The sequence below is a fragment of the Schistocerca cancellata genome, chromosome 1, assembly GCF_023864275.1.
Source record: "Schistocerca cancellata isolate TAMUIC-IGC-003103 chromosome 1, iqSchCanc2.1, whole genome shotgun sequence".
NCBI classification, from domain to species: Eukaryota; Metazoa; Arthropoda; class Insecta; order Orthoptera; family Acrididae; genus Schistocerca; species Schistocerca cancellata.
In genome coordinates this window covers 750,683,132-750,709,636 of record NC_064626.1, presented here as the reverse complement: position 1 = coordinate 750,709,636, position 26,505 = coordinate 750,683,132, and the positions used below count along the sequence as shown (strand labels likewise).

At 41.2% G+C, this 26,505-nt stretch overlaps 1 protein-coding gene across 3 annotated transcripts in view; it reads right to left on the bottom strand.

Annotated features, from left to right (window-relative positions):
- LOC126185952 (polycomb protein EED) overlaps positions 1-26,505 on the bottom strand; it is an 87,428-nt gene that overhangs the window by 39,185 nt on the left and 21,738 nt on the right. The gene's annotated exons all lie outside the window — the stretch shown is intronic.

Sequence of the window (26,505 nt, the reverse complement as noted above, 5' to 3'; positions counted from 1 at the left end):
GTCCGAAAGAAAAGTAGGGGCGCCAGTATTGAGGCAGACAAGATTGAGCTGGTTGAAAAGGTCTGCTAACAAGGAGCCCCTCGGGCAGGATGCTGGAGAGCCCCAAAGGGGATGGTGGGCACTGAAGTCTCCAGTTAACAAAAATGGTGCAGGTAGCTGAGCAATAAGTTGCATCATGTCTGCCCTGGTAACGGCAGATGACGATGGAGTGTAAACGGTACAAAGGGAAAACGTAAAGGTGGGGAGAGTAATGCGGATGGCAACTGCCTGCAGGCCGGTGTGCAACGTGATGGGATCGTAGTAAATATCATCCCGGACCAGCAACATAACCCCTCCATGAGCTGGGATACCTACCACAGGGGGTAGGTCAAAACGCACAGAAGTGTAGTGTGCCAAGGCAATTTGATCGCATGGGCGTAGCTTCGTTTCCTGGAGGGCTACGACGAGTGGACGGTGCAAGCGGAGCAGCAACTTCAAGTCCTCTCGGTTGGAGCGAATGCTGCGAATATTCCAGTGAATAAGTGCCATCGTAAGAAAAGGAAGATTATAGAAGGGGTCACCTCGAAGGCCGCTTAGGGCCTGGCTTCGAGCGAGCACTGCCGCCGCTATCAGTAGGCGGACAGTCATCGTCCATTGGGTCTATAGGTTCATCGGCCATCTCGGGAGGATGGCCGGGAGAGGGAGCTTCCTCCGCCGGTGAACGGCAAGATGTACAGCTACCAGCGGTGCGGCCAGGCGAAACAGATGACGGCCTGGGGCGGCAACCGCTGGGTGGCGCAGGAGAAGAAATGCGCCATGGCGGAGAAGGAGAACTGTGCTTCCTATGAGCCTTTTTGGAAGGACGTTTGGTGGAAATACCGGTCGAAGGCCGGGAGGTCGAGGTACGTAGGAAGTCTGCACGGGATGGTTCCTTCTTGAAGGCCCGTGCATCTGACTTCGGGGTCTTCGTCTTAGCAGAAGCTGATGAAGGGGCAGGTGTCTGTGGGGTGATGGGAGGAAGAGGAGACGTCGACCGCACGATCTTAGCACTGGCCGAACGGACGACCGTGGTGCTGAAGGTCAGATCGCATGTCTGGGTTGCTACCTCCCTGGTAGTCCGAGGAGAGGCGAGGACAGTACTGTATTTCCCCGCTGGGAGCAGCGTGGGCTTCCTACTAGCCAATAGCTTGCGAGCAGCCGAGGTGGACACTTTCTCTTTGACCCGAATTTCTTGGATACAGCGTTCTTCCTTATAGACAGGACAGTCGCGGGAGGATGCGGCATGGTCACCCTGACAGTTCACACAACGAGGAGACAGAGGTGGACAGTCACCCTCATGGGCATCCCTACCACAAGTGACACATTTAGCCGCATTGGAACAAGACTGTTGAGTGTGATTGAAACGCTGACACTGGTAGCAGCGCGTAGGTGTCGGGACATAGGGGCGAACAGAAATAACCTCGTAGCCCGCCTTGATGCGCGATGGCAGCTTAACACTATCGAAGGTCAAGAAAAGTGTCCGGGTCGGTACAAGGTCATTGTTGACCTTTTTCATGACCCTATGGACAGCCGTCACGCCCTGCTCAGCGAGGAGAGATTGAATCTCCTCGTCAGTCAATCCGTCAAGGGAGCTAGTATAGACTACACCACGAGACGAATTCAAAGTTGGGTGGGCCTCCACCCGGACAGGGAACGTGTACAGGAGTGTGGTCCGAAGCAGTTTTTGTGCCTGAAAGGCACTCTCAGTTTCTAGTAATAAGGTACCGTTACGCAACCTGGTACAAGATTTGACAGATCCGGCTATGGCATCTACGCCCTTCCGAATAACGAAAGGGTTGACAGAGGAAAAATCCTTTCCGTCCTCAGATCGAGAAACGACGAGGAACTGTGGGGCAGGCGGTAGTACTTTTGTCACTGTTGGCTGGTCACGTTTCCGTTTTTGGGCAGAAGTCGAGAGAGATGGAGTAGAATCCATTGCGGAGGAATCCCCTATGATTGCCAGGGTCTCCGATGGCGCGCTCCTTCCTTGTGGGGACCCTCTCAGAGGGCACTCCCGCCTTAGGTGAATGTTTACACCTCAGATCACACCTCCCGAGAAACAGACGGAGGGACCAATCGGCATGGTCAGAAGGTATCAGCTCAGGCAATCACCCCTCCCCGGGCCTGGCCTTTACCAGGGGGTACGCGCGTGCCTTACATGTCTACCCAGGGCGGGGACTTACGCGTTACCCCGTCACTGGCTACGCGTGCGAACGCGTGGGTCGGCCTTCAGGCACGCACAGGGAGGAAGGAAGAAGAGGAAAAAGAAAAGAGAGGGAGAAAGAGGACAGACTGTCTCAAACGCCGAGGCGGAGACCAGAGAAGGCAAGGAGAAGAAGGCAATGAGAAGGCAAGGAGAAGAAGGCAATGAGAAGGCAAGGCGAAGAAGGCAATGAGAAGGCAATGAGAAGGCGAGGAGAAGAAGGCAATGAGAAGGCAAGGAGAAGTCAAGGGAAAGAGTAAGGAAGACAGTGAGGTGGAGAAGAGCAAAGAAAGGAACCAACAAAAGGAAGGAAGAAACGAGAAGTGAACAACCAAAAAGACCACAATAATAGGTCGAGGAACCGTCCGTCTCCGGACGCAGGCGCTAACTACCCCCGTGAGGGGGATGGACTCCTTTTAGTCGCCTCTTACGACAGGCAGGAATACCTCAGGCCTATTCTAATCCCCGGACCCGCAGGGGGATGTCCTATCACTCTGTCCCTTCTTCTTATCAGTGTTCTCCACATATTCCTTTCCTCTCCGGTTCTGCACAGAATCTCCTCATTCCTTATCAGTTCACCTAATTTTAAGCATTAGTCTGTAGCACAATCTCTCAAATGTTTCGATTCTCTTCTGTTCTGGTTTTGCCACAGTCCCTATTTTACTATAATACAATGTTCTGATCCAAATGGATATTCATTTCTGCTATTTTTCATTACTTTTGTCTTTCTTCAATTTACTCTCAGTCCTTATTCTGTACTCATCAGACTGTTCATTCCATTCAGCAGATCCTGTAATTCTTCTTCACTTTCCCTGACAATAGCAATGTCATCAGCAAATCTTCTTTAACCTTAATTTTTAATTCCACTCTTGAACCTTTATTTCCATCATAGGTTCTTCGAAATATAGATTGAAAACTAGGGGTGAAAGACTACATTCCTGTGTCTCACCCTTTTTAATCCCAGCACTTTGTCTTGTCTTTCATTCTAGTTATTCCCTCTTGGCTTTTGTATGTGTTGTGTCGTCTTTCCACCTATCCACTCTTTCCTCTGCATTTATTGCTTATAATTTCACCGAAGGTTGTTCTGATTTTATATATGCTGAGTCAGTCCTTCCGACGATCATTTCATTTTCGATTTCTTCACTTTTTTATGTAGCTATTTCACCTTAGCTTCCCTGCACTTCATATTTATTTCACTCCTCAGCAATTTTTATTTCTCTGTTCCTAAATTTCCCTGCACATTTTTGTGCTTCCTTCTTTCATCAATCAACTGAAGTATTTCTTCTGTTACCCTTGGTTTCATTGCAGTTACCTTCTTCCATTTTTTATTTTTTTTCACAACTTGAGTGATTGCCCTTTTTAGAAATGTCCATTTCTCTTCAACTGAATGCCTACTAAGCTAGCCCTTATTGCAGTATCTACCACCTTAGAGAACTTCAAATGACCTCTTCATTCCTTAGTACTTCTGTACCCCACTACTTTGTGTATGGATTCTTCCTGACTAATCTCTTAAATGTCACCCTACTCTTCATCACAATGAAATTGTGATCTGAGTCCATATCTGCTCCTGGGTGAACATTACAACAAGTATCTGATTTCAGAACCTCTGTCTGACCATCTTTTCACCTCCATATCTTGTGAATCTTGAACAGGGTAATTGCTATTACTAGCTGAAATTTACTGCAGAACTCCATTAGTCTTTCTCCTCTCTCATTCCTACTACAAAGCCCATATCATCCCTTAACCTTTTGTTCTACTCCTTCCCCTACGACCGCATTCCAGTCCTTCATGAACTATTAAATTTTCATCTCTCTTCCTACATGCTCTTAAGCCAACTGTGAAGAAATTCACAAACCTAAGTATTATGTGGATGACTTATATGTTATTTTAAAAGCACCTGAGAAGTGTATCTCAATATCAACCTTGTAATATAAAAATACATTCCGCAACATACTGAATTCACAGATGTTGTTCTACCCATGGATGAAGCATCAAATTAAAAACCTCACATTGCATTACAGTAACTCAATAATAGACATGTCAATTCAACAAAAAAGACAGCATGTTTAAATCTGGAAAGAGGTGGATTGAATGTCTTTTTAATATTACATCTGCTTCACTCTGGTACAGCTTTCAAACCAGAACACAATGCGGATTGGCAAGACAAAAGTTGTAAGATAATCATGAGGGAGTAGGGCTATCACAGTTTGACAAGCCCTATCTCAACTTAATTTATATACATGCTAGAAGGTAATTAAAGTACTTGTAGTAGTGAGTGCCAAATAGACTGAACAACAGAGAGCTGGGAATGCTATCACTCTTCTGAGCAGATAATCTGGCACAGGCTGTTGTATGTCATACATCCTGGTTCTCAACAAGAAACAAAGCACACTGGTTGTAGTTTAGTATGTTATGAGCTGTTGTTAAGTTACCTTTAACTATAGTGGCAGTTACACATGCATGTCAAGGTAAGTTGGGTAACAGAACTTCCTCCCACATTCAACTCACAAAATAACCTTGACAGGAAAATAGGGAGTAACAAAATGACCTTGGCAGGAAAACAGGGAATAATTGGAGCCTTCCTGACAGGCATCCACAAATGGAACAGGAAAGAGGTGAAATTATAGTGGTATACTAAGTACTTTACTCGACATGCCTAAGGTGTTTGTACAAGCCGTAGATGTGAACCCTGCCTCCCATACTGAACTATATGGCATCGTGTTAGACAGCTGAATGATGTGAGGATATGCACCCCAACAGCCTTCCTAATAACCATGAAAAAGAACAACTTAAAGAGAAACCTACTGTGGACTGTATTATTAGTAAACTCTCACTGTCATCTAATGTTGTGGCTTTCTTTCAAAGAATTTATTTCACACTGTAAATAACAGAATTTTCCTTGGATGTATCAGAACTGGTTCTTTGTTAATCTCTTACAGACATCATTTCCATTTCCACTACTTTACTACTTGCTTTTGTTTCTATTGATCACTACACGAAAGGACAGATTAAGGCTGAATGTTCCATTGATGAAAAACTCTTCAGAGATAGAGAACATACTTGGATAGATTAAGGATGGGGAATGCAGCTGCCTGTGCCCTTTTCAAGGGAATCATCCCTGCATTACACCTCATCTTTAAGATTTATACTCTGTAACTACAAGGAATGATCTGAAGATGGCTACACTGCTCCACTGCCCAAAACCAGTCGATTTGAAATAATAAAAACAGCAGCCAAAAACTGTAAAATAAGTATATTTTCTACACACAAGGATAATGGGTATTTCCCTGTGAGAAGTACGTTCAGTTCTGATAATTTAGAGAAATTATACAAAACCTAAATCACAACAGCCGCTCCTGCCTAATGGAAGTTTAATGCACTAACAATTGTAACCTCACATTTAACTGTAATGAAGAAACATCACTCACACAAATTCTAAATAGTTGGATAGTATACAAAATCACAATACCATCAAAGAAATGGCCACATAAAACAAATAGTGGCCTGAACCTAAATTTGAAAAGAGCTCTTAAAGTCAGTTGATGTGAATGGGTTTCCTAATGTTAAGCTGTTAGTGGGAAATGTAAAACTGGAGACAGCACACTGAGTACTACAAGGAGGACATTATCACATGGTGTTTTTTGAGGCACACAATTCAAATGTCCAATTACCTCTAATCAAAATGCAAACTACCGAATTGTTGGCTGGTTGTAAGAAATGAGAGCTGATCAATTACAAATTCATAGACCTATGCAAAGCAAGTACAAGTTGATAAGACACGTGACTGCCCAAGTATAAGCATATATGCTTACATCGATCTGAATTTCGCAAGTTGACTGTTGATGACCATTCTTATGCAGGTGAAGATAATTAATTATTTCTTTAATGCTGCACATGAAAGTTGGGTAAGAATATTTTAGATGCAGTATCATTATATAATTGCTCATCTAATACACACAACAAAAATAATAGAGCATAGCTAAAGAAAAATGTTGGAAGCATGGTCTTACAGATTGCTGAACATGCTACAAGACCTACTCATAGCCCTCAATATTTTATCATAATGCAAGAGTACACATTCCTTCCACTTTCCAACAAACCATTAAGTTGCTTTCATTACACAACAGTTTGAAACTGTTTCACATGCCTTCCTAAAATCAAGCAAGACACTATCAATCTATACGTTCTGGGTCTCAGGAACGAACAGAGCAAGCCGAGTTTTGCAAGATCTCTGCTCACAGACCTCATATTTATTTTTATAGAGATTTTTCTTCTCCATGAACATTCATAACGCATCAGCATAAAAAAAGTATCATAATTCTACAACAGACTGTTGTCAGCGATCAGGCCTATAGTTATGCGCAACTGTGCAAACACCCTTTCTTGAAAACGGCAAATACCTGCACCTCTTCCCACCCCTAGGCACCCTTCGTTGCTCCAGTGAGAGCTGCCAGGAGAGGAGCATGTTCTGCAACATAATCTCTGTAGAATATCGCAGGAATATTTCCAGTGTTGAACAGTTTTAGCTGATTTTCTATTCCAGGATTGCTTAGTTCATTATCTCCCATTTCAGCATTTATGTAATGACTGAAAGAGGACCCATATTACAGTCTTCTCCAGCAAAACAATTTCAGAAGACCGAATTCAGTATTTTGGCCTTCTCTGTCATCATCTGTCTCGGTGTCAGTATGGCCACTGAGTGATTGAATAGATGACCTATCTGCTTACTTACTTTACATCGGACTAAAACTTCTTAAGATTTTCAGTTTGATCATTTGGAAAAATTTTACTTCAAAATTCACTGTTCTTGCTTTTCTCCCCCAATTCTCGTTTTGGCTTCATTCAGCTTCTCTCTATCTACCAGGCTTTGATTGCTTAAAATGGAGATTAAGCTCTCTTTGCTTTTGCAGCAACTCTAACATGACTATTGAACCACGTTGGGTCTTCTCCGTCCTTTACAACTTCACTTGGCACATAATTGTCTAACGGATATTGTACAATGCTTTTGAGTTTTACCCATTCGTGCTCCACATCTTTGTCTTCTGACCTGAATATTCAATGTTGAGTACTTAAACACTCTGAAATACTCCGCAATTTCTCTGCTAACCAATAATATTTCCATCCTTTATTAACATTCCTTGTTACCCCTTACTCACTGACCCTGACACAGCTTTATGATCACCGATTCTCTCCTCGATGCAAACCAATTTTAGAAGTTCTGTTAGTTACTAGGTCTAACACACTGGTTCTTTAACTATCTACATGAAGTAATTATCAGACCAGACATTCGAACAATCTGTTATCTGTACCTGAAGGATGATGGTCAGGGACCAGTGCCTAGTGTTACACTCGTCCCTGTGAGAAGAAAGCAGTAGATGGAGACTCAATCAGTTGGCTGTGGTAGCTCATGGTCCACACGCTTTGTACACTAAACGGTGAGGATGTATACTTTGTTTTGCGAATGTTAACTCAACTGTGAATAATAAGTGAGTCTCTAACACTGCAATCTGAGTGGATTCGAATCATACAGTATACAGTACTGAATTCCTGGTCCTCCAGTAACATTTACATTTTTGTCTGTGGACACAAACATTTTGGTCCTTGCGAGCCTGACGGATGGATCTGACAAAGTGACATGCAGGATCAGCCATCCACTGGTGGAATGGCAGTGACTAGTTTCAATGAAGCAGCATGGACACCCAGCCAGTAGCATCAACACAGTGCTTCTATAAGCTAAGTTCCTGAGTCTGGCTATCCTACTTCCTACAGCACTCATTCTAACTGTTGCTTCTGCTGTTGCCTGGCACTACTAGCTTTCCAAGATGGACAAGGTTTTAAGAAAGAACCCTGCTATTACACGACTGTTGGTGAAAGCAAACTTCATGGAGTTAATGTTTGGAAACGAATTCGAAATAACAGGCAAATAGGGCACTTTGGATATTATAGTCAAGCTAGAACAGTTGTGAAAGACTGTGGAGAAGTAAGAGAATGTACAGTCACAGTTCAAATTGTTTTAACATTTAGATATGCTTGCCGAGGAAGACATTATTATGATTTTGTGTTCGAAAGGAATAAACTACTGGGTCATTAGTCTCTCCACTTCACGAGTGAAACACACAAAAATGTAAAAAGCGAAAACATTGGGGGACTTGGTTGCTCGAATTATAAAAGCAAGTCAAGGAGTTTGAAAAAGGGCATGACAATAGTAGTAACATGATAGGTAAAAGAAAATGGAGATAACCCAGGCAGCACCTTGTACAAGAGGGTCAAAAGACACAACAAGGTGAAGGAGGAAGGAAGTAATGTGCGGTCACACAGAGGGTACCCGCCGCTGGGGGAGGGAATCCCCACCATCCCACAACCACCCTTAACACTTAATGTGGAGGAGTATTATAGTTTAGTGTAAAATCCACTCTCCCTCAGGAAATGCAACACCTTGGTTGTGGCTGTCTCATCATCCACAAGCGTCTGAGGTACGCAAGCTGAGAGTGTGCCGCAGATAATCCAGTAGAGCGAATTCAACAAGAACATGAGCTACTGTCAGTAGACTACTGCAGCTGCAGTGTGGATAATTCTCCCAATACAGAAGGAACTCGTGGGGGAGTCTTGTTTGGCCAATGTGTAGTCAGCACAACACAATGGCATCTTTCTGAGAGGCCTGGAAAGAGGTATGCCACACTTTAGTGGACTCTTTAACTGCTCTCAACTTGTTTTGGGTCTTAGTAGCCTGCCATTTCAATTCCCAGAACCGCAAAATGTGGCATCGAAGCTTTAATTGTGAGTGGATTTACTGCAGCTGCGTCTTTAGCTAGATGGTTGACAAGTTCATTTACTGTAATACCCATGTTGCTCAGTGTCCAGCTGAAGGTCACTGTCTTTTTTCAGAGATGTAGAGGTCACAATAGGTCTTGGATGTTGGCGACCGAAGGATTTTTGGGATAGCACTGGGATATAAGCAAACTCGTGGAATTGCTACAGATTAGAAAGTTCATCATGGTCATGGATTTGACGTACTGCAAAGTCCAAGATGTGGCAACGACTCTGGAGTGTATACTTCTGGAGGCACTTGGCATAGAGTGCTTATGGGGTCCCCTTGCATGTCCAAAGGCGTAACCAGCCCTGTCGTTGACTTTTGATCCGTCTGTGTAGATACGTACCGAATTAGAATAATCATGGAGGACTGAACGGAACAGGTGTTGGAGAAAGAAAGGACCATCATCCTTCATGAGTCCACAAAAGAGGTCCATCCGTATAACAGGAGAGGGGCAGACCGTGGGTTATGTCTGGAGGGAGCTCTAGAAAAACAGACTAAAGGAGACTGTTGGAGGTCCTGCAGTGGAGTACTGAGTTGGATCCTAGCTGGTCTATCTAGTTTTGTGCAATGTGCAAACAGTCTGAAATATTGGTTGTGGAGTACAGTTGAGTGACACAGGTGAGTAGACATCTGACAGATTGAGACTACATAATTTGCCAGAGGCTGCTGTCATTTAACCCACAGCAGTTGGACACCAGCTTCTGCCAGCAGGCTGCCAACCAAACACCAATGTGGTGAACAGGGTACAGCATGTTCACGACGTATGATGCTGCCGATCTAGAGGAAACACATCTGCAGTGCAAACGGGATAAAATTAGTGCTTTGTAAAATCTCAGAAGAACTATGCAGTCCACACCCCACGTGGCATTACTAAGAAAATGGAGAACATTTAGCTTCTTCATGCAAGTTGCCTTGAGCTGGCAGACATGTGGCAGCAAAGTTAGCTTGCTGTCAAATGAAATACCTAATAACTGAAAAGTTTTAACAACTTAAGAGACTCGTCCCCAAGGTAAATTTCTGGGTGCAGCTGCATGGTCCAGAGTCAGCAAAAATGCACAATTCGTGATTCTGCAGGAGAAAATTGATAGCCGAGATTCAGGGCTCAGTCATGTACTGCACAGACAAACCCCTGAAGTTGGTGCTCAGCAATGGGCAGTGATGCAGAGGCGTAATATAGGCAAAGATCATCCACACAGTGATGGAGAGATTGTGGGACCCACTACATTTACGATACCTTATATGGTGTTGGCAAACAGCATTATGCTCAGAACAGATCCTTGAGGGGCTCCAGCTTCCTGTACATATTGGTTCTTGAGACTCAAGCCCATCCAGACCTGAAGAAGTCGAAGAGATAGGAAATTTCAGATAAAAATGGGTAAGTTGCCCTCAAACCCCACTCGTGCATTGTAGGCAGGATGTGATGTTGGCAGGTGGTATCTTATGCCTTCTGTAGGTCAAAGAACACAGCAATCAGATGTTGGTGCTGTGCAAAAGCATTGTGCACTGCAGATTCCAGATGAATCAGGTGACATGTGGTTGACCAGAAAGCCTGAAGGCCTTTTTGGAATAGTGATATATGCCCTCCATCTTAAAGGCAATAACAAAGACAGCAGTTGACCATTCACTGAAATAGCTTCTCATTCGTCAGAGAGGTTGGCCAGTAGTTGGTTAAAATATGCGAGCCGTTTCCCAGTTTGAGGACAGGAATAATATCTTCCCACCATTGAGAGGGAAATTTGCCTTCCTGCCAAATATGGTTAAAAAGCCTGAGGATATGATTCGTGTTGTTGGCACAAACATGTCTGAGCATTTGATTGTGGATTTTGTCAGGTCCTCCATCCTTATCTCAACACACTGCCAAAGCACTGCGAAGCTCCCATTCACTAAAAGCAATGTTATTTGATAAGAGAGCCGTGTGCATGGAAGGATAGCAGGTGGCGCTCAATAAGGTGTTTCTGGGTCAGGAAATGAAGATGGTAATTACTGCAAGTGAATACTTCAGTGAAGTATGCCACAAAACATTCAGCAATACCACAGGATAAGTGCAGATGTTACCATTGACAAGGGTGCCAGGAACTGCTGTGGGTGATGGATGGCCGCAAATGCAGCAGAGTTTAGTCCATGCTTGGGACAATGGGGTGTGGGATCGCTTAGAAGATACATATTGCTCCCAACACTCCTGCTGCCTTCTCTGTATTAAAAACCGCACTTTCACCAGGAGTCTCTCGAATGCTATTAAATTATCCATAGAGGGATGGCACTTGTGCCATCTTCAGATCATCACTGTATTGGCAGTTGTCACCATGAGCCAGAGAAGTAGGAGCATGAATAATAGTATCACTAGTATCCTGTACCACTTTATCGATATCTGTCTCACGACTGACTGCAAAAGTGGATGTAGAGGAGAAAGCCTGCCAGTCAGCTTTGCGATGTGACCAATGTAGAGCATGTTCCAGATATCTGTATGTGGAGAGGGAGAGAACAATAGGAAAATGGTAGCTACAACAACGATTGCCATGGACACACCACTGAATCAGGGGTAAGATTTTCGGGCTGCAAACTGTGAGGTCAACAGTGTGTTGAGTAGACAGACGTCCAATTCTGAAAGGAAGTGTTGTAGTACGTGACCTCTACGAGACATAGTGTCGCCACCCCGCTGTGGATTATTGGCATTAAAGTACCCCAAGAAGAGGAAGGGGGGAGGGTAGCTGTTCCACTAACTCTTAACAGTTCGTGATAGTGGAAAGGACCGTTGGGGGAGGGGATAAACATTATACATCGTCATTCAAACTGACAGACACTAACAGTCAAGGCCTCTAGTGCATTGGTAAGGGGCACCTGCTCACTGGAAGCATCAGAGTTTATGAAGGTATAGACCCCACTGGACACTCTCTCCACATTAACCTTTTAAGTACCAGTGTCCTATTTTGAGGACAGAGCACGTATTTATTTATAAATACACAATAAATTATTAATTTGCAACTATTACTGCTCTACGTCATTTGTTGATGCTTTTTATAACAAATGTATTTTTACAGGAAATTAAAAGCAATAAATCCTACCATTAATTGATTATCGAATACTAAGGCACACTTTTAGTTATTAAAGGTATTTACTTTATCAACAATTTAGTAATATTTAAAATATGTGGCAAAGATCTTTTTGTGATTATTTATAGTCAACAACGTGTCTTTTAAATTACTTGCATTGTTAGCTCAATTGGAGTTATATTAATTGTTTTCCATTGTTATAAAATTTGGTGTACTCGAAATAGGAGAATGGGACTTGGTGTTATCATTTCAGGTATTTGTATTGCTGCATGTTCGAATATGAAACTCTGCTACTGCTGATGTATTTTCTTTTTAGAATGTTACAGAAGTGTTGGTATGTTGATAGGACACAATTAAAAATAAAATTTAAAAAAACCACACACACACACACACACACACACACACACACACACACACACACACACACAACAGGATATGAAGTTACTTTGAAATTTACAGCGTATTATGTAAGTATATTTACGAATATGTTACCCATTAGTAAATAATACAGTTCCAGATGGACAGAGGTATTTACACATTACCTTTTCTGTAGTTTGTGCTAAGGTATTATTCTTTCATTTCACTTTATTTTATTACATTTTATTTCATTTCATTTCATATAGATTATAATGGCCTTCAGACAAGATAGATACCTCACTCACTAATGAAGAAATAGAAGAAATAATAAACAGTGACGCATTCTATAATACGGTGTCAGATGATCAGGACCACATTGATATTTCCTCCTGAAGTAAAATGTATGACCGACAAAGAAGAAGGTCCAGACGACGTTCCTGGAGCCGTGGAAGTCTCAGATGTGCCAAGGGCTATTGAATTACATTATGTTGCATTAGAGAATAACGAAAAAACTGTAAGTAAAACTTCACTGCCAAGTACATCCCAAGTTTCCAGAAGTAAATCGAAGAAGAGAAGTCTTACTGATGAGAAAAGCAAATGGAAAAAAAGACACCTCCAGTTTATACAAAGCTGTCTCAAACTAGTGAGCATGGCATCAGCACAAAGAGAGAGGAATTGAAGGAACAATGTTCTTCCTTGACTCCGAAGGAGATGTTTGAAGAACTGATGAACGAAAACATATACAAGTTCATACTGAAAGAAACTTTGAGGTATGCAGTAAATATGAAGAATATGCAGGATTTTATAACGAAAACATATACAAGTCCATACTGAAAGAAACTGTGAGGTATGCAGTAAATATGAAGAATATGCAGGATTTTATCCTCACATTTGAAGAAGTGAAGGTCTTTGGCAGATTTCTTCTTTTTGCTGTCTACCATAAGCTCCTTGCTGAGAAGCTATACTGGTCTGAAGATGAAGATGTAGGCATACCAATTATAAAGACAGTTATGTCAAGGAATAAATATCAGAAGTTGAAAACAAATTTGATTTATACTGTGGAAAGGATCCAAAAGATACTGCAAGGGATGACCTACTATTGGGATCAAGAGTAGTACTAAACATGCTGGACTGCATTGAAAAAGCCGAGAATCGTGTGTGTACTTTGACAATTTCTTCACTAGTAGAGATCTTCCGATTCATCTGTGAAATTTGGGTTTTCGAGCAACTGGTACTGTCAGAGAATCAAGCTGGTGACTGTCCACTACTGAGTGGCAACGAACTGAAAAAGACAGTTCGACGAAACTATGACTACCAGTTCAACAGGAATGGTGAAGTCTTATTTGTTCGATGGCACGACAACAGATGCGTTACAATTGGTACAAATTTTGACAAAGTTGAACCTTTGAGAGCGGCTACGCGGTACAGTAGACAAGCAAGTAAGAAGACACAAGTGCAACAACCTGCCGTTTTGACGTCGTATAACGTGTACATGAGAGGTGTTGACCACCATGACTGGTTAGTTGGAAAATATGCAACGGTAATTAGAGGGAAAAAAAATGGTACTGGGTCCTATTTACACGTATGCTGGAAATGGCCCTCGTAAATACCTGGCTCTTCTACAGACTAGTACATGGGAAAAATGCACTGGATTTCAGACGTCCTGTTACAGTTACATACCTGAAATTGGACACTGGAAGACCGAGTATTGGACGTCCAATGGAATACCCATAAAGTCAGTTGAGAGTGATACCCGACATCAGGTTTGATGGAATTGGTCATATGATTAACAAAAGAAGCACGCAAAGAAGATGTGTAAGAGCTAAATGCAATGGGAAACCAAAAAAAAAACATATTGTGTCAAATGCTGTGTAACACTGTGTGTGAAGTGTTTTGTACCATTTCACAAGAAATAAATAGTTAAGACTTGCATACGGTTTAGTGTGCTATATGATACTGTTAGATCCCAGCAGCCTATTTTGAGGACTGCCATTATATCAGCATGTATAAATATTCTTTGGCTATTTTTGTACTTATTCTGGAAAAAATTAATTTGGGACTTAATGGGTTAACATGATTGGTACAGTAGCGTTTGTTGTTTCTCAGAGCAGGGAGGCATATTGCTGTAAACCGTGTTTCCTGAACTATTACGCCTATTATGGAGTAAGCAGCTATTAAATGACAGAGTTCGGTCAGATGGCAATAGCAGCTGTTACAGTCCAACTGAAGAAGCATCGGAGTCATGTCTGAGCAAGTGGCAAATGGAAAAAAATGGGTGTGTGTACTTTGCTACCAGGTCATAGTTCAGCTGATTGTGTGATCTGTCATCAGTGTGCATTGCCTCAACCTCTGCAAGGAGGGGGGGGGGGGGGGGGGGGCAAACATCCGAAGCCTCAGAAGTAGTTTATCTTTGTGTTTTTCCTCTTAGACAGATTTCTGTGGAGATTTCCCCAGTTTACCTTCCGGGAGCGAAGAGGACCTACTTTTCTTCAGCCCGCAGCCTGTGGCTACTGGTCCTTGTCTTGAGAGGGGCAGGGCGGGGGCCACCTTGACAGGTTTCCTCGTTGCTGATGATGCCAGAAGGTTTTTAGGCACCTCTGGCCACACTGATGGTGTGTGAACTGCCGGTACTATAGGAGCAGGGGGTGAGGGAGCTCACATTCTCTCCCCCACCTGTAGAGCAGGCCCTGGGATACAACCAGGGCCAGGTGGTGTCATGCGAGCCCTTGTTGTCTCGTGAAGTATGGATTGTGAGACAATAATTGCAAAATTTAAGACCATGTTAGTCAGATGAAGTCATCCAAACTTTTTCTTCGCATATTGATAAGACAGGTGGTCAAGCTTTTTATACTCTGAATTTTCTTCTCTCTCTCGAACACTGAGCACTGCTGTGAACAAGGTGGTCGTGGTTTCGGACAGTTAACACACTGGTGTGGTTGATCGCAAGGGCTGTCCACAGGGGATGTCAATCCACATGATTTGAAGATAGCCTCATAGAACAGCAGGAGGACATGTGTCCAAACCTTTGGCACTTAAAACATCTCATCTGAACAGGAAAATAAGGCCCAACAACATATCTATAAACAATGACCTTAACCTCATCAGGTAAAATGTTGCCTTCAAAGGCTAGGATAAAAGCTCTAGCATCCTCTTTGGATGCGGCAAACAAAATCGTCACCACACTGCACCAGATTAATATGTAGCACTTCATCAGTTCGTAGCATTAGGTCCCTTGAATTCTACTGAGCTTGTTATGAGGAGAAATGGTGATTGACACATCTCCTATCTTGGCACAGGTCTGAAGTGCACACGTTTGGTTAGCGTGCAAGGTTTTGATCGGCAAAGATTTGTTTCTCATTATCTCTATTGCAGCAACCTTCCCAGTCTAATCTTCAATATTTTCAACAAAAAACAGTGGCTTCTTTGTAGCAAAAGATTCGCTGTCAGTTCAGGAACAAACAAGAACTAGGCAAACTGTCCACTTCCATTTCTCCTTACCTGTCTCTCGTCTTGAGACACAGAAAGACAGAAATGCCATAGGATTGTAAACCTAAGCATTAAAATCACTGTTCCTGACTGTTGAAAAAGCCATTTTGGCATGGCCACCACGAAGTTTGATCCATTTCATTGTGGAACATCCACCCTGATGCCACTCACTTCGATCTGAGGCTCTCCCTATGGGTGTCATCCTGCCAAGGCAAAGGCCACCTGGCACAGTAGCCGTTGCCCAGAGTCCTGGTAGCCTGAAGCAGATAGATACCTACTCCTTGGCTGACATGGGGAGTATACAGCTCAGGCATTGGCAGTGCAATCCTTGCACTGACAGTCGGCTACCAACAAGAGGGTACATGACAACTCACCAAGACAAACTGACTGCCATGCTGGATTTCGGGTAACAGAGCACAGTGGAGAGTTAATGCACCACAGTAAGCCATCTTTGCCCAAATGACCCGCACTTCTGAAAAATTTGGAAAGTGGAGGTCAAACTCAAAATGGGGACCAGAATTTAAAAATCCAGAAAAGGCGAGGGAAATACATTAAAAACAGCGAAAACCTTCATAAGTCCAAAGAACAGTCAAAGCACCAATACAAAAATGTGACCAAATACAAAGACTCCTATTAGTCACCTCTTACAACAGGCAAGAAATGACCATGGGTCTATTCTAGCTCCTGACACAACAATGGGAAGGACAATTTGAAGTCAGTTCGAGTTCAAACAACTTTATGGTATTCAACAAAACATGAGTTTTTCTCAAAAACAAATGAAAATCATTAGAAATAATCAAGGCTACAGTATGACCATGGAAGGTAAACCTGGTAATAAACATCATAATATGCTTCCAACACAAGCAATTTGAGTATTCAAGACAGAATTGTCTCACTACTAGTGTTGCATATGTCATGTGCTACCAGTCTCATGTGTTGCTCAAGTGCAGAAAATTCAAGCAAGATGCATGTAGTGAACACAAAATCATCGTGATGCACAACTACTTGTGCAAAAATTGTCTGAAGTGGCAAACACCAGTCAAGTACATACAGTTACTGTTTACTGAAGATATTGTTCACTGAAGATCAACCCAAGCAAACTAATGCTTTTTGTGACAGTGAGAAATGTTGCAAGACAGCAGTGGCAAATGACAGGCTTGTGTTCTATTAGATTCTGGGTCAAAGTCAGGCTTCGTATTGCAAGAATGTGCACAACACCTCACATCATCAAAGGTGGCACAGCAGAGTGATAATTCAAGGAATAGGTGCAACCTCTCACCAACAAAACACCCTGTATAAGTGGGCTCCCGCATAAGCAAATTCATGTTGTCTGTTGAATGTTTAGTTTAACAAAAGACAACTGACACCTTGGAGGCATAAATAATTGATCCCAGAACACGGAACTTGCCGAATATGCAACATGCTGATCCAGAGGTTTTGGTCACCTGGCAAGATTGACTTATTGCTAGAAGCAAAATTTGTCTTTACATTCAAAGTCAAGGGCTATCTCCTTACCAGCTACTCATCATGTGCTTCAAGAAACAGAACTAGGTTGGGTGATATTTGACAACAGAGAACACCAGCTTGTCATGGCAACCAGTCAAGAATCTGACAGCTTTGTAAAACCAAGGCTGACATTCAAATATGTTCAATTCTGGGAGATAGAAAACTGAAATCAAGTTATGATGACAAAATAAAAGTAACAGTATGAAGCACAATTTGTGGAACACACGACACAGTTCCACAGGTAGATTTGTCATCGGCTTTTACATTTCATGAAAAGCCAAGTCAGTCAGTTGACTCTTTCCACAAGGCAGTAAGAAGTTTCTCTCAAACTGAACAGTGACCAGTGAGTGAACAGAAGGTTAAGGGAAGCTGCATTTAGTTCAGGAGGCAATATGAAAACATTTGTGGGGAACCACGACTCTGAGATACAGGAAATAACTGCAGCTGTGGCGTGGAACCATCTACAGTGGAGAATCTGACAGTTCGAGGAGTATCTCCTGCAGACATGCATGAAAACCCTGTGGTGGGAGGGATCTTCTTGGCTTAAAGATGATGACACTTCACTTCCTGTATTAGACACCTCTAATGTTTCTGCATTTCAGGAGGTGCCATGAGAAAGAGGTAAAGTCCTCTGACGTGAGCAGAGCAATCTGAGGCAAGGAACACGTCAATCATCACTTTGTTCCTCCAACATCACCAAGTTCTAGCAGAACATGGGAATCAGGAGTGAAGTTCTTCAAATACCACTTGCAGCAAACAATGGAAACCATATGTCCAACATTCAAAGAGCTGACAACCTGCTGACTTGTCAAATTCAGGCTTGCTTGAACTCTCATTCTCTCATGCCACTGTCTTGCAATCCTACTGATTCTCAACTCCTCATTCAGGTAATTTCCTAATTCGAACAGCAATCACAAGTATCCCTCAGCAAGATTTAAGTACACCCCAACTGAGCATGCTTGCAAGGTGAGAACTACTGTAACAAGGACTGCAGATCTTTTGGCGCCACTGGTCATCTGACTTCCTGCATTATCTGCAGCAGCGAGCCAAGTGATTGTAGTAAGAGAAGGTAACTTGAAACCCTTGTGTTGGAAGCTGGCCATCACTGAAGGAGTACATCTTAGTCATGACAGAATGGTGCGAGTGGCCAGTAATCGCACACAAGGGGTTTTCAAGAGAGTAGTCTCAAACTATGTCCTTTACTGAGTGAAGTGATACAAAAGTAAACAGATGCTCAGGTTTTTTACCTTTTACGTTTTCTGTTCTGTGTGTCCCTTTGCTCACCAGACTCAGAGTATTTCATCATTTTTTTCCAGTGTATTTTTTATTTATGCGATTGTGATTTTCAGGTGTCAGTTATAAACTCTGTTGACAGAACTGCTGATTGAAAGCTGCAATGATGTATGTATTTCCACGTGTTCTTTTTTAACCTTTAGCAGAACTTTCACTATTTTGGAGAGAAAGTAATATTTCCTTTGCAGCCAGTATGTTTGGTCATTATATCAATATGAGTCCCAGGAGAGTGCTGCCCTCTCTGGCATTATTTGTAACTGAGGGACAATTATGTTCAGCAGCAACCCATCCCAGTGTATCTAACGGTACACTCGTCCCTGCGAGAGAACAGTGGTGAATGATGACTCAGTTGGTCGACTGTTGTTGCTAGTGGCCCCTGAGACTTGTATGTTAAACAACAAAGATGTATATTTTGTTTTGTGATTGCTAACTCAGTAGTGAATAAAAAGTGATGTCCTTTTTGGCAGAATAATATAATTGGCTAGATTAAAAATCTATTTGCCAAGTGGTGGCAGAACACACACATAAGAGAAGGTTATAAATAGGCAAGCTTTCGTAACCTGTGGCTTCTTCTTCATGTAAATCTCCACCATCCCATCTAGTAAGTCCCCATCAAACCGCAGTTCTGGGCGACTTTCCTGAAATTTATCCCTTTTTCTACACCTCGCCAGGCCTTTTACTTTGCCTCTCTTCCTTCCCCTTCAACCCTTCTGCCTGAGTAAGGTGCCACAGCCTCGGAAAGCTTGCCTAATTATAACCTTCTTTTATGTGTGTGTTCTTCTGCCACTTGGTGAGTAGATTTTTTTATCTATCCAATTATATTACAAGTGATTCTGTAATAGATGTCATCGTTCACTGCAGTCTGAATCTGTCTGAACCACTCTACAATCTTCCCAGCACTAGCATCTTCTCCCACTACTATCCCTCGCCACACACAATCTTTGTTAACTCCCCTACCCACCCCAGCTAGACTGCTGCTAACGTCAGACGTAGCTGCAGTCATGGCTGAGTGCTTGGAAACAGTGACCAATTGTGTGTGTGTGTGTGTGTGTGTGTGTGTGTGTGTGTGTGTGCTTGCAGTTTCTATTACAAAGAAGGACTTTGTTCAAATGCTGAAATATTTGTAACATTCTTTTTCATCGTCCTATAGGCAATTCAGCACCACCTGTATGTGGTGAGTAGCAATCTATCTTTTCCACAGTCAGTAACTTTTGAGGCATAAAAAATTAAAATATATTGTCGATTTCTTTAATATTAATGGATATGGTACGAGTTAAGCCAAATTCTACTGCAGTTACAAGAGATGCTTTTAGCTTGAATACAGAAGAAGTGTTGCATAAATGAAACTTTAGCAGATAAGTTGTTTTATGGGAAACACTTAACAAAAAGTCAATAATTTACTATGTTAAGTTCTATATTTCTTGAGTTCATAGTGTGCTTGTTACACGGGATGGCAGAATCAAATAACCTGGTCCACTGTCGAAGAAACTGAACGAAAAGCTTAGTTTTATTAACTGTATAGGTTTGAATGAAACCAGTTGGCTTAATTATTTTCTTCCACTAATACATTACTCACCTGTGTGTTCATCATCACAAGTGCTATTTCATAGAAGCACAAGACACATAAGAGTCTATAAAAATAACACAGAACGAGTTTTAAGTGAAACACATATTCCACAAATTTCCAGGCAGGCTAAAACAGTGTGCTGGATCATGACTCAAACCTAGAACCTCGCCTATTGAGGCCAGTACTAGTCCACCAAGGTACGCACGAGGGTTGCTGTTAAGTTTGTAAATTAGGGGAAAGGCATGGTCAGAATTGAAACCAGGAGGGCAGGTCATGAGATGAGCCAGGCAAACTCAGTAAGAACACTGCCCATATAAAACAATATACTGGGTTTGAGCCTTAACACACCTGTTTCTTTTTCTTTCTTTTTTCTGCCTTCAATTTAGCAATGGGTCATATCAATATCTAAAAGTTAAATGCACTTTACCACCAAAGACAAAGCAGGACAAAGATTTGCATTACTCTCTACACATATTCTCTCTCTCTCTTTTTTGTAGAGGGAGAAGGTGCCAGAGGAGTTAGTTCTAATTCGTCTCTAAAAGCAGGAAGAAAGATTTTTTAACTGGTCTGCCATTATCACATATCTGTCACTACAATGCGGCATAATCAACAAATGTGGCATACTTAACATTATTAATGAAATAAAACATGCAATTTAAATTACTGCAATTGCATATTCTAAATAATTCTGCACACCAAGGAATAAAAAATACTCTGAAAATTCATTCCCGAGTCTTCTGTGTATTATTACTGGTAATGAATTCTATATTTCCACAACCAATCCACAAATGACCAGCAAAACATTTTCCTAGTACAAAGCCTTATAGTACTTAGCTTTTAATTTATATGAGACAAATCAGGTAAAGAAAGTATCAAAAGATATCACAGTTGTGGTGTTGTCTATCAGTGAAAGACCCATACCTCCCTGGAGTTGCAAGGTGCCATTGCCACACAGTCGTTATGAAATATGGCTGCAAGGGACATGCATGGCAGTTCCGTATGTGTTCAGTTCTGTCCAGTTGGCAAGTGTCTGTAACAGCTGCATTTAGAATATCCAGAGACTGAGATCAAGACCTGCCATACCACACAGCTCCATGCTCTTTGGCTGCTTCTATGTATACTTGGAAATCACATGTCATATCTGTATAAATAATTCCACGTCTGATTACTTCAGTCACAGCAGTGGAGAGCTACAGAAGGTAAGTGTCTTTCAGTAGTAAATAAAGAGATGTGCTATTTGACTATATGTGTTAATCAGCTGACTGTTCTTTGTCAACCTGAGTGTACAGGGACCCAACAGCAGTGACAGGGTGGGCACTCTTTGTTCGCTGTGGCAAACTGTACTAAGTTGTCTTTTTCAGTACCACTTTTGTGTTTTAGTTACCTAATGCTTGGCTTCTCATCAACTCAAATTGTACAGTTAACAAACACTTCAAGGCATGTTACAAGCAGAAGAACCAGCAGCAACCCACCCCCCCCCCCCCCTCCCGGTCAATTTGTTCAAGTTCAATCAGCACAGCAATTGGCATGAGACTTTGTGGGGCATTTTTAGTGGCATTGTTTCCAGTCGCTTTATAGCAGGAGACATGCAGGGTGATTCTGCACTGTGGGCCACCAAAGCATCAGATAAGTACTCAACTTACGGTGACCATGAGAAAGTTTTTTCACAAAATACTGGTAAAGAATCCACCAAGGAAGATCGTATAAGGAAGTATTTAATCCTGCTATGTGCAGCAGTAAGCAAGGCGCTTCGTGTGCTTACTTTGAAAGATACTGAAATAAAACAAATCGACTATTACACTCACGAAATGGCACTGACTGATGTGTCAAAAATATTTAAGGGGAAACTCCTGACATGCATCAGAGAAAAAGCAGTTCTGTCTGCAGGAACAAGTGCAACTGGTAGGGACCAACTCAATCCACACATCTTAGACATTTGCAGTGCCAATGATTCAGTAATAACCACTGAATATAAAGTATCTGAATCATGTCATATTTATAATCAACAGAGTGTCAATTTGCAAAGTATTCTAACCATTATGGCGAGTTTTTTCAAGAGAAGTCTGGCATATAATTAATTGTTATGAATGCAAACTAGAAGATAAACCTCACTAAACCTTCAATTTGTCATCAAACCCCATCCTATAGGCAGAGAGATCTGCCATTTTTTGTAAAGTATATGTTACATGAGGCATTCATTGAACAGTCTGTCCATTACACCCTATTCTTCCAACAAAACTGCTAAATTTGTACCATAGACATTTAGGGACCTCTCCCACAAGCAAAGACTGGAGTCCACTAAGTGGTAGCATTATATTACAAATTTAGTAAATATTTACAGCTGTATACAGTCTGGAATGAGACAAGTACATCTCTGATCAGATGCATACAAGCTGGCTGTTTTGAGAGGATTGGTCAAGCTGGCATTCTGCTCTAAGACTTTCCAAGTGACAAAAGCAATATTGTCCTAAGGAACAGTGGGATAAAACTAGTTTTAATTCCAAGATATCATCAGGAAGGGAATCTACTTAGCAATTTTTCCACAAACTGTCTCAACTTCTGTGTCCATACTTATAATGAGACCACATGCACACTAAGAGGATAGAATACATTATTTGTTGAAAATTATCTGCAATTCCCAGTGTAATCTGAAACTGAGCAATAGACATCACAACAGGTGAACTCTGCCAGTATAAAAAGAGGCAAGGAGTACTGTGTTGCAGTAAGAGCAGACTGGGTCAGCCAGAAGAGCTCAGCAACATCTGACATGTACTACTCATTGGGTATTACATGATTAACAAATCTATCAAGGACATTTCAACCCTTCTAAAGCTGGCCAAGTTGACTGTTGGTGACAAGATTGTGAAGATGAAATGCAGAAGAATAACCACAGCTAAAGAAGACCAAGCAGACCTCGTGTACATGGAGTACAATGGTCGAGTAGCTACCCATAAATGCGAAGCGACACTTGATATGCTGCAAAGAATGACACTACTGGACAATGGATGACTGGATCCAAGTAATTTGTAGTGAATCATGTTATAACCTGTGGAAATCCAAAGGAAGGGTTTGTGTTTGGCTAATGCAAAGAGAATGTTTCCTGTCATAATTTGTGTGCCAAGAGCGAAGTACAGAGGAGGTAGTGTTACAATGTGGGAGTGTCTTTTGTGGTTAGCATGTGGTCTCCTTATTGTGGTTAAGAAACTGTCAAATGTGGAGGAAACGAAAATGCTAAATGTGGAGGGAATGAACACATTTTTCGGCATTGGGTACCTTATGCAGTACAGAAACAGTGTGGAGACGACAACTGTTTGTATCATGACAAGGCACCCTGTGGTAAAGCAGCAACTATGAGGCAATGATATGCCAAACACAACAACAATTTACTCACCATGTGAGTTGCTGTTTGACAGCCTAGAGAGCCACAAAAAGTGCAAACCCATTCCAAAGCTTGAACGAGGTAAACCATGCTGAGTGGATAGTCACTCAGACAAACATTGACAAACCTATCTGTGAAAGGAAACAAAGAATATCATATTTCAATAAAAAAAGTCATAAAAATCTGCATGCGTAAAGGTTGGTGTCTAAGTTTTAGTTCACTATCATAAAACCTTCCCTAATAGCCAAGCAAATAAAGAAGTATAGTTATAGACTGTGTGCAGTTCAGCTTTCCCAGTTCAGGGAAAGTAAAAGGATTATACATGTATGAGCATGTAAAACCATATTAAAAGTGTATAAAGGAAGACATGATTCATGCCTTGCATTACAAATAAATATATTTTGACAATATGAACTATATGATTTATTGTCTAGCACAACTGTATTCCTTATTTGCAATTAGTGTGTTTTTCACATGTTAATATGACAATAATTTGTGATAGCAGATATGGAATCCACATGCTGCTCAGCTGGATAGTATTTTTTCCATATGTAAACTGTACTGTATGTTTAGTATTTAGGGAGACAAGAAAATTTAAGTCTTTACTGGGCATGACTGTGCCCCGCTTCTTCTTCTTCTTTTTGCACTTTCGAGAATAAACTCAGTACCGATTTTGCCTCCGAAGGACTGACAATACAAAGAACCACGATAGTCCAGGCTGAAATTTCATCCATGTAACAAAATGGTTGATGTGGTTCTTCCTACTGAAAATAAATACTACATGTAAAAAGAGATGTGTCAACAAATTCACAGTTAGTTTGCTGTTATTAGATTAACTCTAACAGGTCACTTTGATTTGCTATGATGAAGAAAAGTAAGGTAAACATGTAATTCACTGTGCCTTTCATTGGAGACATAATGTTTGTAATGATAAATGTATGTCGAGGATTGACACATTTACTTTAAGAGAGTGCAGTGTGTCCCATGTCATGGGTTTGCATGTGTTAACTGTGCTGTCAGTAATAAGAGCTTGTAGCTTACCTTGTATTGGACAATCTGATCTGCCATTCAAGGTTTGTAGACTGAAAACTCATTACATGTACACAATTGGTAGAGAACTTAAAAACATTCTTCAAGCGACATAACAACTCACTTACCACATACCTACACCCACTGTGCCGCGAAGATAGGTAAACTTTAACAATACGCCTAGAAATACTCTGTGTATTGACTGTTCCAACAAAGTGGTGGATCTGTGTTTCTTCAACTGCCATTAAACACTAAGCAGAAAAGTGACTGCAAGAGGCTATCTGGTAATACAAAAGCAAAAGTGCCATGGAAATACACTGGCATTTCTGATAAATAAAGGAAACGTACAACGCTTTGTAGAAATATTTCCATGCTTTTTTACATTTAAAAGTATAAACTGCACTTTTAGGCTAATTGTATTAATTTAAATTGTTGTTTTATCTTGTTTGCCACATCATCTGTTTTCTTTCCATGCAAACTACAGTAGACGACAAATACATGTCCCCGTAGAGGTCACTGGGAGCATTATGTTGATTGTAATGAATTAAACTAATATTTGTCACTCAATTTATTAAACATGAGCTATGTCACGAAATTGCAAAGCCAGATTCGTGTTGACAATGCATTCTGTCATCCCACATCCTAACTGCCTAATATCAAATTTGTATGGGAAACAATGTATTGATATACTACAAGATTGCCAGATCACACTCTGCTATTGGATTTTGGGATGGTTTTCCAACAGCTACCAGGGTGAATATTAAGACCTCCATCCGCATGCAGTTCAATTTAATTGATTCCTGGGATTGACAATAAAAAACATGTACCGTCAAAGTATTTATACAAAAGCAACAAACATAACATCATATGTACTTGTGAATGTGTTTAAACAAACTACTATCAAAGGGAAGGAATGTATATAAATGTAGGTGGAGATCTGAGAATGTACTTTAAGACAAGATTCATAAGATGAATTTTTTCCATTGTGCTCATAGTCTTATGTAATGCCTGTGAAAAAACCTATTTTAAACAAACAATGTGGCAAAAAAAAAAAAAAAATTCTTGAAATAGTGTGTAAAGTAACATGAAGTTAAAAAAACTTTTTTGCTTGCATTTGTTGAACTTCATAGCAAAGCTATGTGATAAGGATGAAAAACTGATTCTGATGTACTGTGAGAAGCAATATGTTTTCAACGAACATTTTCGGTCTCCTGTCTCCCCCTTCCTTGTACACAATAAGGTGTTTCTCATTTGCCTTTGTCATAGAACAGCTTAAAATTTCATAAGCTTTATTTAAAATACTAAACAGTAACAGTCAAAGCACTTCAAAATTTGAATAGTAGACTTAGTCTATACTTCTTTGACATCTCTGCCAGTTAATGAAATATAATTTTCAATAAGAAAACAAAGACACAAACTTAGGCAGAAAAGATTTTGAACTGAATAATTTCTATCTACCAGAGGGCAATGCAGAGTGTATTATTACTATTATTATTAATAATTATTATTATTGTTTTTGTTTTAACCTCCAACATAACAACATGTAACATCGATACCTAAAAATTAAATGGATTTTACCACCTCCAACAAAGTAGGCCACAGATCTGCATTGATCTCTACACATTGGTTTGTCTCCCTCTTTTTGAAGATAGACACAATGCCAAAGAAGTTATTTCTAGTTCATCATGGAAAGCAGGAAAATTACTTTTGTTAACTGGTTTGCCATTACAGTGTGGTGTAATTAACATAATGTGGTGTACTTAACATTATTGTGAAAGCAGAAATACAATATGCATTATTCCA